At 44.9% G+C, this 12,155-nt stretch overlaps 1 pseudogene across 1 annotated transcript in view; it reads right to left on the bottom strand.

Annotated features, from left to right (window-relative positions):
- Nucleotides 1-1,008: 1,008 nt before the first annotated feature.
- The window catches only part of LOC308284783 (protein unc-13 homolog A-like), a 155,038-nt pseudogene continuing 143,891 nt past the window's right edge, over nt 1,009-12,155 (bottom strand). Inside the window, exons 37-44 of the transcript in view lie at nt 11,717-11,840; nt 9,014-9,070; nt 8,055-8,135; nt 6,629-6,776; nt 5,563-5,622; nt 3,529-3,612; nt 2,475-2,631; nt 1,009-1,294 (exon numbers count right to left, since the gene is read on the bottom strand). The product of the transcript in view is annotated as a protein unc-13 homolog A-like (transcript). The remainder of the gene's footprint in view (nt 1,295-2,474; nt 2,632-3,528; nt 3,613-5,562; nt 5,623-6,628; nt 6,777-8,054; nt 8,136-9,013; nt 9,071-11,716; nt 11,841-12,155) is intronic.

Genomic DNA, 12,155 nt, shown 5'->3' with positions numbered 1-12,155 from the left:
ATATAGGTATATCTTAGATATGTGCCCTAATGTCCACGTCACACATCACACCACCACGCCGTAGGAAGACTGAAGCGGAGCGGACGATGCGGGGATCAAAACAACGACACACGGTCAGGCAGGCAGGTAGGGAGACAGACGGACGGACGGACGGACGGACGGACGGACAGACAGAGCATAGCCAGTAGACTCGCTCTCTCGCTCTCCTGGGGCGAGCAGGAGGCAGAGGCAAAAAAGTGCAAAGTGTTCCGTCTTCTTGTCCAACGGTTATTGGTGCTTTTCCTTTTTTCTTTTTTTTTTAATTCATTTTTTTCCATCCGTGATACCGCATTTTCAAATATATATACATTATAAAAAAAGGTGCGATCTTGTCCTGTCGTGAGAGAGCTTCCGAAAGAAGGGGGCGCGTGAGTCCGACTGCTGGGTGGGTGTTGGGTGGGGGAGGGGTTCTGGCCGAACACCACGGCTCAGAGCGGGGGTCCTCTGTGTGCGTTGGTCGGGGTGGGGGGGGGGGGGGAGATATTGCGGCGGTAACGTTGCATAATGTGAACAGATCAGTGTTGAGTATTAAGAGCATATAGACGTGTGCAGGTTCTCGTTTTTCTGTCTTTTCCCGTACGACCGCGAGCGCTAGCAGCGTACCAGTACGTACGCAGTAAAACGCTCCGTGTCGATTCAAACCACATGATGAACCCTTCGGGTCTGTTCCGGGTGCGTCGTAACGGACGAACGCTCGGGGGAAAAAAACGGCAGATCGGCGCGACGAAAACTCGATCCGCCGTTGACGCGTAACGAAACGTAACAGGGTTCACGTTTTTTTTCTTTTCTTTTTTACTCTCTCAGAGTTCGAACGAACAGCGGAGACTTTTACTGCGTACCAAGTGCATGTACAAACAACTATCCCATCGTGGTCACGGCTGCGTCTCTTTTTGTGCATGTGTGTGTCCGTGCGTGTCGTCCCTCGCTCTCTCTCTCTCCACCTCTATCTCTCTCGCCCCGCCCCCCCTCTCAGCTGCCCTCGTCGGGCGAGCGCAGGTCGGACTTGAGCTTGACGAACTCCTTGGCCACATCGTCGTTGTGGCGCTGCGACAGGATGCGCAGCACCGTCAGGCCCGTCTCGTCCATGTTGACGCGCCGGCCCAGCGGCACCCAGCAGGTGGCGCTGCTGCCCTGCTTCAGGTCCTTGACCTGCAGCACGGCCATGCCCACCGAGCGGTCGTCCCGTGCGAAGCAGTAGTCCTTCACGCACACGTGCAGCTCGTAGCTCTCCGGACCCACCTCCGTGCCCAGGGAGCTGCAGAGGGAGAGCAGAGGAGAGGAGAGCAGAGGACATTTGTTTTATTTAAATGTTTACTTAAAGCAGGGGTCTTCAACAGGGGGTCTGGGACCCCTAGGAGGTCCTTAGAATTACTACAGGGGGTCCTCCAAATCTTTTTCTCCTTTTTTATATTAACCACTTGAACCCTAGTGTCCATATTCTGCGAACTTTAGCCAAAAATAGCAGATATATAGCAACACCTCACGCTGCGAGGCGTTGTGAGCTTGTAGATCGGCTATTTTCAGCAAAGAGCTTTGGTGCAGAGGGGAAAAAGTTAATTAAGTATTGACGGTTCAAGTGGTTAAATATCTGAAAACACAAATTAACATGAATCCACAATACACTGATGATCGTGATGTCAAACAATGAAACTATATGGAATCTATGAACAGGTTGTGGGGGTCCCTGCTTCGTCTCTCTCTCTCAACTAAGGGGTTCTTGACAGAAAACATTGAAGACCCCTGACTTAAAGGGTAAGTGATTTTATTTAATTCAAATAATAACAAAATGGGCCTATTTTCTGATAGTACTAGTTACTGTAGCGTGTTTGGTCCATATTTGGACTTCAGCCTTATCTACCGTGAGGGAGAAAAAAGCAGTTTCACTCGACCAATCATGGTGGAGTGGGGCCATAATGTATCCTGCTCAGATGGTAATACTGTGTTCTTGTGATGTGGTCAATATTATAAATTAATATTGCCACATGAAAGCCCAACAGGCAAAACTGTGGCCACACTTGCCTTAATTCAGCTCAAAAGGAGTCAACTGAAAATGAATACAACTGGTTGCATTTGCATAATATGCATCCAATAATTAGTTTTAATTTATTTTCTTTTAGATGTGATGACAAAATGTTGGGAACAGATTTTTTTTTTTTTGAGGTTTAGCACTATTGCAATGACATATGCAAGCTTTGGTCCCACACAAGTCTGCTCCCGATCAGACGTGTGTTTGAGTGTATACTGTCAAAATTCATGGACGGAAAAAGATTGACGAATCAGACTCTTTACGTGAGAAGTAGCATATATTCAAAATATGAGCGGACCCCAGCTTAGTGAAACAGTCTTTTGAATACAGCTTAGTGAAACAGTCTTTTGAATACATTTAGACTTAATTTTAGTCACATTTTAACAACCGGATTAAAAGGGACACTCACAACTGGACGCTCTCGGCGAACTTGGGGGACCAGGTGTTGTTCTTGGACTTGGTGGCAAACTTCCTCTTCTTGTCGCTGAGGTGGGGTCCCACGATGTAGACCTCCACGAAGGGCCGGAAGCCCTGGGCCTTCCACTTCAGGTCGTTGGCAGCCACCACTGGAAGAGAGCACAGAGTTAAGGGCTTTGCACACAGGCGTGATTTTCAACAATTGCGTTTTTTTCCCCCCGTTTGCTGCATGATTAAAACACATTGGATTTGGTGTGCAAGTGTGACGGAGAGAGTCGCAGCCCCAGCCTGAAGCCTCAAAAGTCTAGTATCTCCCCTGGACTAAACAGATGTCTCTTTGGTCTTGTGGTTAAGATAATGGACTTTCACGCGGGAGACCTGGGTACGAAGCCGGGTGGGGAGGTTCGGATCACCTCCGTTACACAAGGCTGTGCAGAATCCACACTGCGGATCCAAAAAGGAGTCATAAAAGGAGTCAATGAGTTTTTACCGCATGCGACAAGACGCACAAATCGAACTGGGTTCGATTGGGGGAAAAAAACGCACTGCCGCAGCCACCTGCCGCATGGCAAATTCGGAGCCGGTGTGCATGAGGTGATAGAGAATCATTGTTTTCTTTAAAAAAAAAATGTCTGTTTTTTCCGTGCACCATTCTTCACATGGCTTTTTGAAAAACATATTTCACATTCTCAAACCTTTTCTTGTCAAGGACCACCCAAAACTATATGTATTTGGCCACGGACCCCCATCTCAAAATATGTTGTTGGTAATGTATGCTTTGTAATAGTAATCAAAATCTACAAAGTAACTAGTGACTAAAGTTTTCAAATAATTATAGTGGAGTAAAAGTAATGCTAACCCTTCATGAATCCACTAGAAGAGATTGAGTGGGTCAGCAGTCAGCACACCATGTTATGCTGCCCTCTAGTGTTAACTGTTAGCTTGCATACAGTATGAATATGACATGACAGTGGATTTTGACTCACTGTGGACACATGGTGAGCGTCTCCTACCTTTAACGTGGACACATGGTGAGTGTCTCCTACCTTTAACGTTGATCTTGTGCTCTCCGTTGGGTTGAGGCTGGATGTCCACGTTCATGACCACCTCTCCCACCGACTCCACGTTCGCTGTGAACACACACACACACACACACACACACACACACACACACACACACACACACACACACACACACACACACACACACACACACACACACACACACACACACACACACACACACACACACACACACACACACAGGGTTAATGGTAACGCACATGTATAAAATAAGCGTGAGCGTGTGTGTCTGTGTGTGTGTGTGTGTGTGTGAGTGAGTGTGCACTTCTTTCAATGCATGTTGAACTGATGGCAGTTACAGTGATCCACTGCTACTGCCAAAGAGCCACTGGTTGCTCCTCCACCTTTTCAGGCCGTGACCCCCCCAAAATAATCATATTTAAAGTGGGGACCCCCCAACCTGTTAAACACTTGGAATCTAAGAGTTACATTTTCGGTTCTAAAGATAAATATTGTGAAAATAGCAGATGCGAGGCGTGAAAATAGCAGATGCGAGGCGTTTTTGAAAATTGGCCAATGTTTGACCAGTAGTACATTTTGTTGATTACTCTCAATGCTGTGTGACTCTCTTTCCTTTGGAGGTGTTAAAGAGGTGGTATTTGAAGTCAAATAAGCACGCATAGCTTGCAAAATTCTCCAGGTGCTGAGCAAAAATACGTACAGAGCAAGAAAGGAGGAGGCCTGCACACTGTCTTAAGCTCCCTGTAGGCACGTTTTATTGGCAACATTTCGAGGTCTTTGTCAGGCATGAAAGAGCTGGTGCCATAGTTTTGTAATGTTTCCGTTTTGTATGTGTCTATGGAGTTAACATTACTCTAATAGACACCCAGGTGCGGTCATACTGTAATATCCAAACAATGTGCTTCCTGTGTATTTTTGGATTCTTCCTCAAAGCTGAAAGCCTCTGAGTCAAAAGGCCCAATTGCTTTAATGACATCATAATATCAACCCCTCCCCCTTTTACCATTCAACAACACTGTGGGTGTGGCTAACTTCAGCTGGGTCACCATAAAAGAGAATTTTAACATTTTTCTGTACACTTTGAAAAAGATCTTCCTCCAAGTACAATCATAATAGCTGATGATCATGTTCTGGGGGGGGAGAATTCACGGCACCCTGTCTTTAAAAAGGTCTTAAAACAGGTCAGAAGCACTGCCAGAGAGCAACGCTGTGAGGCTGTGTGACGCTGGATGTTTCACTGGCGTCAGCACAAACGTGGGCTGAACTTAAAACATGAACTTCTTTCCTGATCAAAATGGGACGTGGCTGTGCTGCTGACTGCAGGCGGCAGCACAGCCAGCTTTAATGCCATGTCTGCATTCTGTAATGCACTGGTTCTCAAACCTTTTCATGTCAAGGACCCCCCAAATTGACACCTATTAGCCTGCGGACCCCCATCTGAAAAGATACGCCAGCCGCCAGGGACCTCCATAAGAGAACTTTACAGCTATAGCAGGGATTCTCAACCATCAAGGACCCCCCGTTTGACATGCTGCGGACCCCATTTAATGGCATTTCTATCTCTGGGACACCAATTTATATAGTAAAACAACTCCATTTCGTTCCATTTGTACACTCTCTGAGGGTCCATTTGGTTCCTAACTATCATTTAGATGGGGACCCATCGCGGTGAGATTGTAGATTTTCAACAGTTTTTTTTATTACATTTTAGACACGATAACTTGCGAAACATTTTGCATAAATACTTTCTACTTTTGGTACTTTAAGTACATTTTGATTCCAATACTTTTGGACTTCTACATTGCAGTGTTGATACTTTTACTTAAGTAAAACATGTGAGTACTTTTTCCACCACTGTCACCGCTGAACCTTGTGCTACGTCCTCACTGCGTCCAGAACTCCCAAACACAAACATGATCCATTTCATCTAAGAATTAGAAACCACTGTATACAGTATAAGCATTAACTTACAGTAGGCTATACAGTATATTCAAGCACACATACAGCAACATGTAACATGCAGGACGGTACTCTACCTCTGTTCTCTGGCGGTGTGTCTTCATTGGCAGTGTACCTGATGCTTTTCCCTCCGAACACTGAGACAGACATATAGGGAGATAAGACATCACTAGGGATGATTTAAACAATATTAACAGAATGTTTCTATTAATACAATATCATAAGAAGGTTTCCAATAATCGTGACAGCGATGTCATAACTGTGACGGTGGCGAGGAGTGAATTCGATCCGGGTTATTGTAATAAGTTCACGCCCCTCGTGGCTTGGGAGCTTTTGGCTACACACCCTTCGGACCACGCGGAGGTGCCGAAAGTCGGCGGGGGATGAAGATTTACGATTCTGTAACTCGGGCGGGGCAGAGTCGGCTCAAGCGGATTTCACAACGCTCGACACGGGTGACCCGGTCGCTTTTGCTCGCTTGCGGTGTCTCACGTGGATCAAGTCCGCTTGAGACAGCACGCTTCCGTCGTCGTCTCCACCAGCCAGAAGCTCCTAAGCCGAGAGGGCCGTGAACCTTTTACAACATACATGGGCAACTGGCGGCCCGGGGGCCACACGCGGCCCCCATCTTCACTTAATGCGGCCCTCGGGTTAATATCAAAATACTGATATTAACTTATATTATTGATTTCAGCTGTTACAATTCCAAACATGCAACCCCGCTTTAATGACTAGAAGTAGTAAAATGTTAGTCTTTTTTACGTCCAATGTATTTGTATTGTAATTAAGTTCATAAAGGTATAAAGTATTACTAAATGCATGTGAAATTAAACAAAAAATGTAGATTTCAGGATTCCAGTTCAAAAATAACAAAAGATAGTTCAGGATTACAATTCAAAAATAGCAGATCTACAAGCTCAAAACGCATCGCAGCGCGGTGCGTTTTGAGCTTGTAGATCTGCTATTTTTGCTACTCTTACTGGAGATGAGAGGTTTTTGCTTGACAGTAACAATATGCAATGTGGCCCTCTGAATGAGTGTGGAAATATAGTGGCCCTTTCCATCATCAAAGTTGCCCACCCCTGTTTTACAATAACCCGGGCCGAATTCACTCCTCGCGTGGCAGTGCGGCGGTAGTCGTACCCTGGCGGTTCTGTGACAGGACAAACTTCCTGATGAGCTTGTCGGTGGCCTGGGTGTACAGAGACAGGGCGTAGTGCAGAGACTTCAGGTCCGGACTCTTCTCCAGGAAGGCCTTCTTCAAGCCCACGCCGCCCGCGTGGAAGTATTGCTGTTCAGCAGGAAACAGGAAAGGAGAGGCAACGTGAGTGCATCGGAACCAAGGTTATTATAGTTAAGGAGGATACCACTTATTTTCAACATTGAACTATGTCCCCCTAAGTCCCCCCCTTCTGTGGTGCCTAGAACTGGAGGATTGATGGTAAGATCATGTGATCAGTGACATCATGAAGGTGTACTCTTTGGCTTGCAGAGTACATTTTCATGATGTCAATGATCACATGACAGGCAGGCTGTTCTTCCTGAGAAGACTGAGACCGTTTGGCGTGTGCAATAGGATGCTACAGATGTTCTACCAGTCTGTCATGGCAAGTGTCCTCTTTTTTGGAATAACCTGCTGGGGTGGCAACAACAGAGCGGGCGACACCTTTAACCTAAATAGGCTGGTGAGGAAAGCGGGCTCTGTTGTTGGGTCCTCTTTGCAGGGGGTGGAGGAAGTAGCCAAAGTGCGAACGGCTAGGAAGGAGTAATAGAGGAAATGACCGTTTTGTCTACCCTGGACAGAGATGCGAGAGACTAGGAAAGTCTTTTGTACCGGCTGCTCGCAAGCTGTACAACGAGACACACATCGGTCGATTGACAAGGACTACCTTGTGTTAGTAGTTTTTTTTAGTATTTCTGCTTGTGTTTGACATGATGTAGAGATACTTGTTGCGCTAACTAGCATTGACTGTTATGGTCACTTTGATTTGGGCACTGTATTATATTTGATAGTCGTGCTTTAGGACACTTTATGTATATATATTATTCGTTCCCTTTCCTGTTGTACCTTGCTCTTACTGTACCTACTGTACTCTGTACTCTGTTCTTGTTTTTTCTTTTTATCTTTTTCATACTTCTCTGTAACTTTGTAAATAACCTTATACTGCTGTGCTGCCTCTGGGCAACTAATTTCCTCCCTTGGGACAATAAAGGTATCTATCTATCTATCTATCTATCTATCTATCTATCTATCTATCTATGACCCCACAATCAATCCTCCAGTTCTAGGCAACACAGAAGGGGGGACCGTTTTCTTATTTCCTCACAACAACTAAGGTATATTAATGACATAGTTAAATGTTGAAAATGAGTGGTATTTCCCTTTAACAAAAGCTATCGAAATAAACTAATTCGAAACCAAAATCTAAACATAATAAAAAATAAATAATCTGCAAAAAAAAGAAGAAACAACAAAAAAATTATAAATACTTTAATTCGGACAGAACAAATTAAAGTAATTGCATTGCAGTGTGTGTGTGTGTGTGTGTGTGTGTGTGTGTGTGTGTACCTTAATGGTGTCCAGTGCCAGCTCTATGACCGCACACTGTTTAGGGGTCAGGGCCTTGGCCTCCTCTCGTCCCATGTGCTCCTGAAAGGGAGGCAGACCAGGACATGACTGATCCTATCAGGCAGGTGCACACATAGACATCAAAGGGGGCTTGAGCCTGTGCCCTTTTATCCATCTGTAAAAAGTGCCCTCTCCAGACCATGAATGCAGTTTTTACTATGGTGAAAGAAATGCAAATGCCCTCTTTCCATGCCATAGCTGAAGGCAGCGTTCAAGAGAATTGCCTTTTCCAAACTCTGCTGAACTTGAATGCAGCATCTTATGTTGAACGCGTTGCAGCGCACACACACGCAACAGCGCAACGAGTTGCTTAGCCTGATCTCAGACTCAGCTCAAGCAGTAGTCTGAAACTGTGCCTATTCTGAGCGATTTACGGGGGAGGGACTTTTTTGCGCGGAACTGCTGCGCGGATTGGATATTCGTTAGACCCACCCCCACCCCCCACGCTCATTGGACGGGCCGAAAATAAATCCCGATTCATGTACTCAGCTCCAGACCAGAGAAAGAGTCCACTCTGAGAGTGGGCGGGGTCTATGGTCTGAAAGCAGGATATGGAGGTCTGCTATTTTTGATATTTTCACCAAAAGGCCCTTTTTGAAATGTCAGCCCCTTCCTCTCTAACATTCTCTGCACGCCCCTGGATCCTATTAACACCTGGCCCCATTAACACGTTACCTGACATGTTAACTGGTTACCATGAGCGAGGGGACTCAATTTCCCATTATATTATGCCTCGCAGAATACTACATCTGCCATTTTTGAAAAATCATGAAAACTTTAGCAAATCTTAGAAAATATATATTTTTAAAGTGAACATTTGTAACTCAAATATTTGTTTCTGGGGGCTCCCTGATTCAATAGTTAAAGCATATAATAATGGTTAAAGTATGTTTTCTTACCTTGAGCTTGGAGAGCTGTCCAAGGTCCTTAGCAGCGTTGAAGATCATCTGAGTGCCCTGCGGACGAGAGACCAGAGAGCACAGTGAGAGAGAGAGAGAGAGAGAGAGAGAGAGAGAGAGAGAGAGAGAGAGAGAGAGAGAGAGAGAGAGAGAGAGAGAGAGAGAGAGAGAGTGGAGAGTGGAATGCAGGGTGCAACCGTTGATACAATTGATCTATTTCATATCAATTGAATATTAAAACAATCACTTTGTGTAAGTTCAACATTTCTTAAAAGATTGGGAAAGTATCGAATCCAAAGGGGGGGGGGGAAAGGCATTGTTTTTGGTTAATCACACTGATCGACTTAGTCAATTATGATTGCTTCTTGCATGATCGATCAATGGAAACAGTAATGGATAGTTTCTATCCCTGTGGTCACCTAGCACTCGCATGACTAACAGGTCATTTTGACCTGTTTTTGAGATTTAGAAATGGAATTAGATTGCTCAGGAAACACTCAAAACATTTTATTTCATATTTACAAAACGTCTCAAATGGTAGGAAAAAAACAAGACTTTGCTTGTATGATAAGGAAAAATCATGTAAGGGAACATTTCTCAGAGTTTCCTGAGCAAACCCAAAACACCTCAAAATCTCAAAATCAGGTTCAGTCATGCGAGTGCTAGCAGGGTGGACGGGGATGTGGTCACCTAGCAGGGTGGACGGGGATGCAGGGACCCTGTGGTCACCTAGCAGGGTGGACGGGGATGTGGTCACCTAGCAGGGTGGACGGGGATGTGGTCACCTAGCAGGGTGGACGGGGATGTGGTCACCTAGCAGGGTGGACGGGGATGCAGGGACAAGGTCTTCAAGGAGGCGAGCGGGGAGGTGGGTTTCATTGCATGTCAGGACACGTGTGGAACAGATGGACATACAGACAGGGGGGACATAAAGGCCAAGGACACATGGACCAGAGTTCAAGGATGTTTCTTTTTTATCACAAATGCACATGGCTGGCTGCAGTCTCTTTGTGCAACGTGCACCACCCATCACACATGCACCACCTTGACACAAGGGGGCGCCCAAAGTACAAGGATGAGACTTGGTATGTCAGACTCAGTTCACAGACAGGTGGGTCTGTTTAACTGTGGGAGCCTCTGGGACAAAAAGAGTTGCACCAAAATGGCACAGGACGGTGTTCACACATGCTTGTACACAGAATAGACCGACACACAAACGTACAGTACGTACACACACAGAGAATACTTACAATAACCTAACGACGAGAAGAGAGAGAGAGAATGGGATAACGACAGATGTGTCAGTGTATAAATACTATGGATGTTTGAGAACAACGTCTTTAACCCTGCAAGACCCAAATACAATTTCTACTTCCATTTTTCTTCTCCAACCTTTCAGATGGTGTTGTAGGAGTACTTTGAAGAGGTAAATGTAATGTTTTTTTATTTTATTTTTTATTAAATGTTTTTGTAAGGTTTTATAAGCTACAATAGGAAGCTATAAGCTACTATTATAAATCATAGTCTAATTTGCATTTGGGGGATATCTTTCACAATAATAACATATGTACATGTTCTAATCTAGACATTCTAATGATCAGCAAAAAAATATTACAGGCATTTTACTTATGTTTTCGTGAGGAATAGCTTCAGTGAAAAAGTGAGATTGAGTTGTTCGTCCAGACTCTGGACTCCAGAGATCTTGAAGTTGTGTGAATGTCAGCCTCTGTGGGGGGTATTCATATGCAAATATTGTGGCCAATGGCATTGTAATACTAAAAAATAGGATCCAATGGTGATGCTTAGGTGGTAGGGGGAGCAAAAAGAAAATAATTTAAACCTTTTTTGGATAAAATACAAATGTTGTGCTCCTGCAACAGTGGGGCTTACAGGGTTAATGATTCAGTGGTCATTTTAACTAACACAACTGTGGCAGTTGTATTTGGTCTACCCGCTGTTCTACTGAGAATATTTGACCATGGATGGTCAAATATTCTGTGTCGAAAATAAAATAATAAAAATACAATAACAGCGTCAAAGAAGCAATACAAAGACTTTGGATTTTTCATGTGGAATGCTGTCAGGAGTGATTTTAACAGCAGCAGGCGTAGGTTTGAAGGCCATTCAGTGAGTTTAGATTTCACCAGACATTTCAGCTGACAGAGATCTCTGCCTTGCGTACAACAAAGAGTGAACATCACTATAATAACATGCTCAAAATAGGGATGCCAGATTGACAGTGGTTAAAAGTAGCTCTCCACTGTCTGTACCGCCGTCAGCAACGGTAGGTGTTTGTTGCCAAAACCCTGCTGCTGAATGGGTGGTGGGTACACTGTTAAATGAGCTGTTCAATGACTATTTTTGGTATCAAAAAGTTCTCTTTATGCAGAATGTCTTCAAATAAATGTTGCGGAGTGAACATTTATGAAAGTACAATATTTGAATATGAGATGTAGTGGAGTAAAAGTAAAAGTATTGGGAAATAAGTAGGCTCACGATAAGCTCACAACACGTCGCAGCGCGCCACGTTTTGAGCAATCGATCGGCTATTTTCTGCAAAAGCCTTCCCCACAATACTGGGGTTTAAGTGGTTAAGAGAGAGTGAGAGAGAGAGAGAGAGAGAGAGAGAGAGAGAGAGAGAGAGAGAGAGAGGGAGAGAGAGAGAGAGGGAGGAAGAGGGTGAGAGAAAGTAAGAGAGAGTACCGTGGTGTCAGTGAGGGTGGGCAGAACCACGGTCTTCTCCATGGTGTTTATCACCAGCTTCCACAGCTCTTTCAGAACCCGCTTCAACACTGTCTTCTCACAGATCTTAGCGAACAGGGACAGCCTGGAACACACACACACACACACACACACACACACACACACACACACACACACACACACACACACACACACACACACACACACACACACACACACACACACACACACACACACACACACACACACACACACACACACACACACACACGCACGTACACACACAGTACATCAGCGGTAGCCTACAACACCAGAAGCTTGACGAGAATACAATCGGACAAAAGTGTCAGCGAATGTTAGGCGTCGTACTATGAACTTGGTGATGCCTAAATCACACGTTAGATTGTATTCGCGAGGAAACGTCGACTTCGTTTCGAGG

Source organism: Nannobrachium achirus, assembly GCF_963921795.1.
Source record: "Nannobrachium achirus genome assembly, chromosome: 5".
Classification (NCBI taxonomy): domain Eukaryota; kingdom Metazoa; phylum Chordata; class Actinopteri; order Myctophiformes; family Myctophidae; genus Nannobrachium; species Nannobrachium achirus.
Note: the sequence above shows the minus strand (reverse complement) of the source record. Positions and strands in the feature narration are given on the sequence as shown.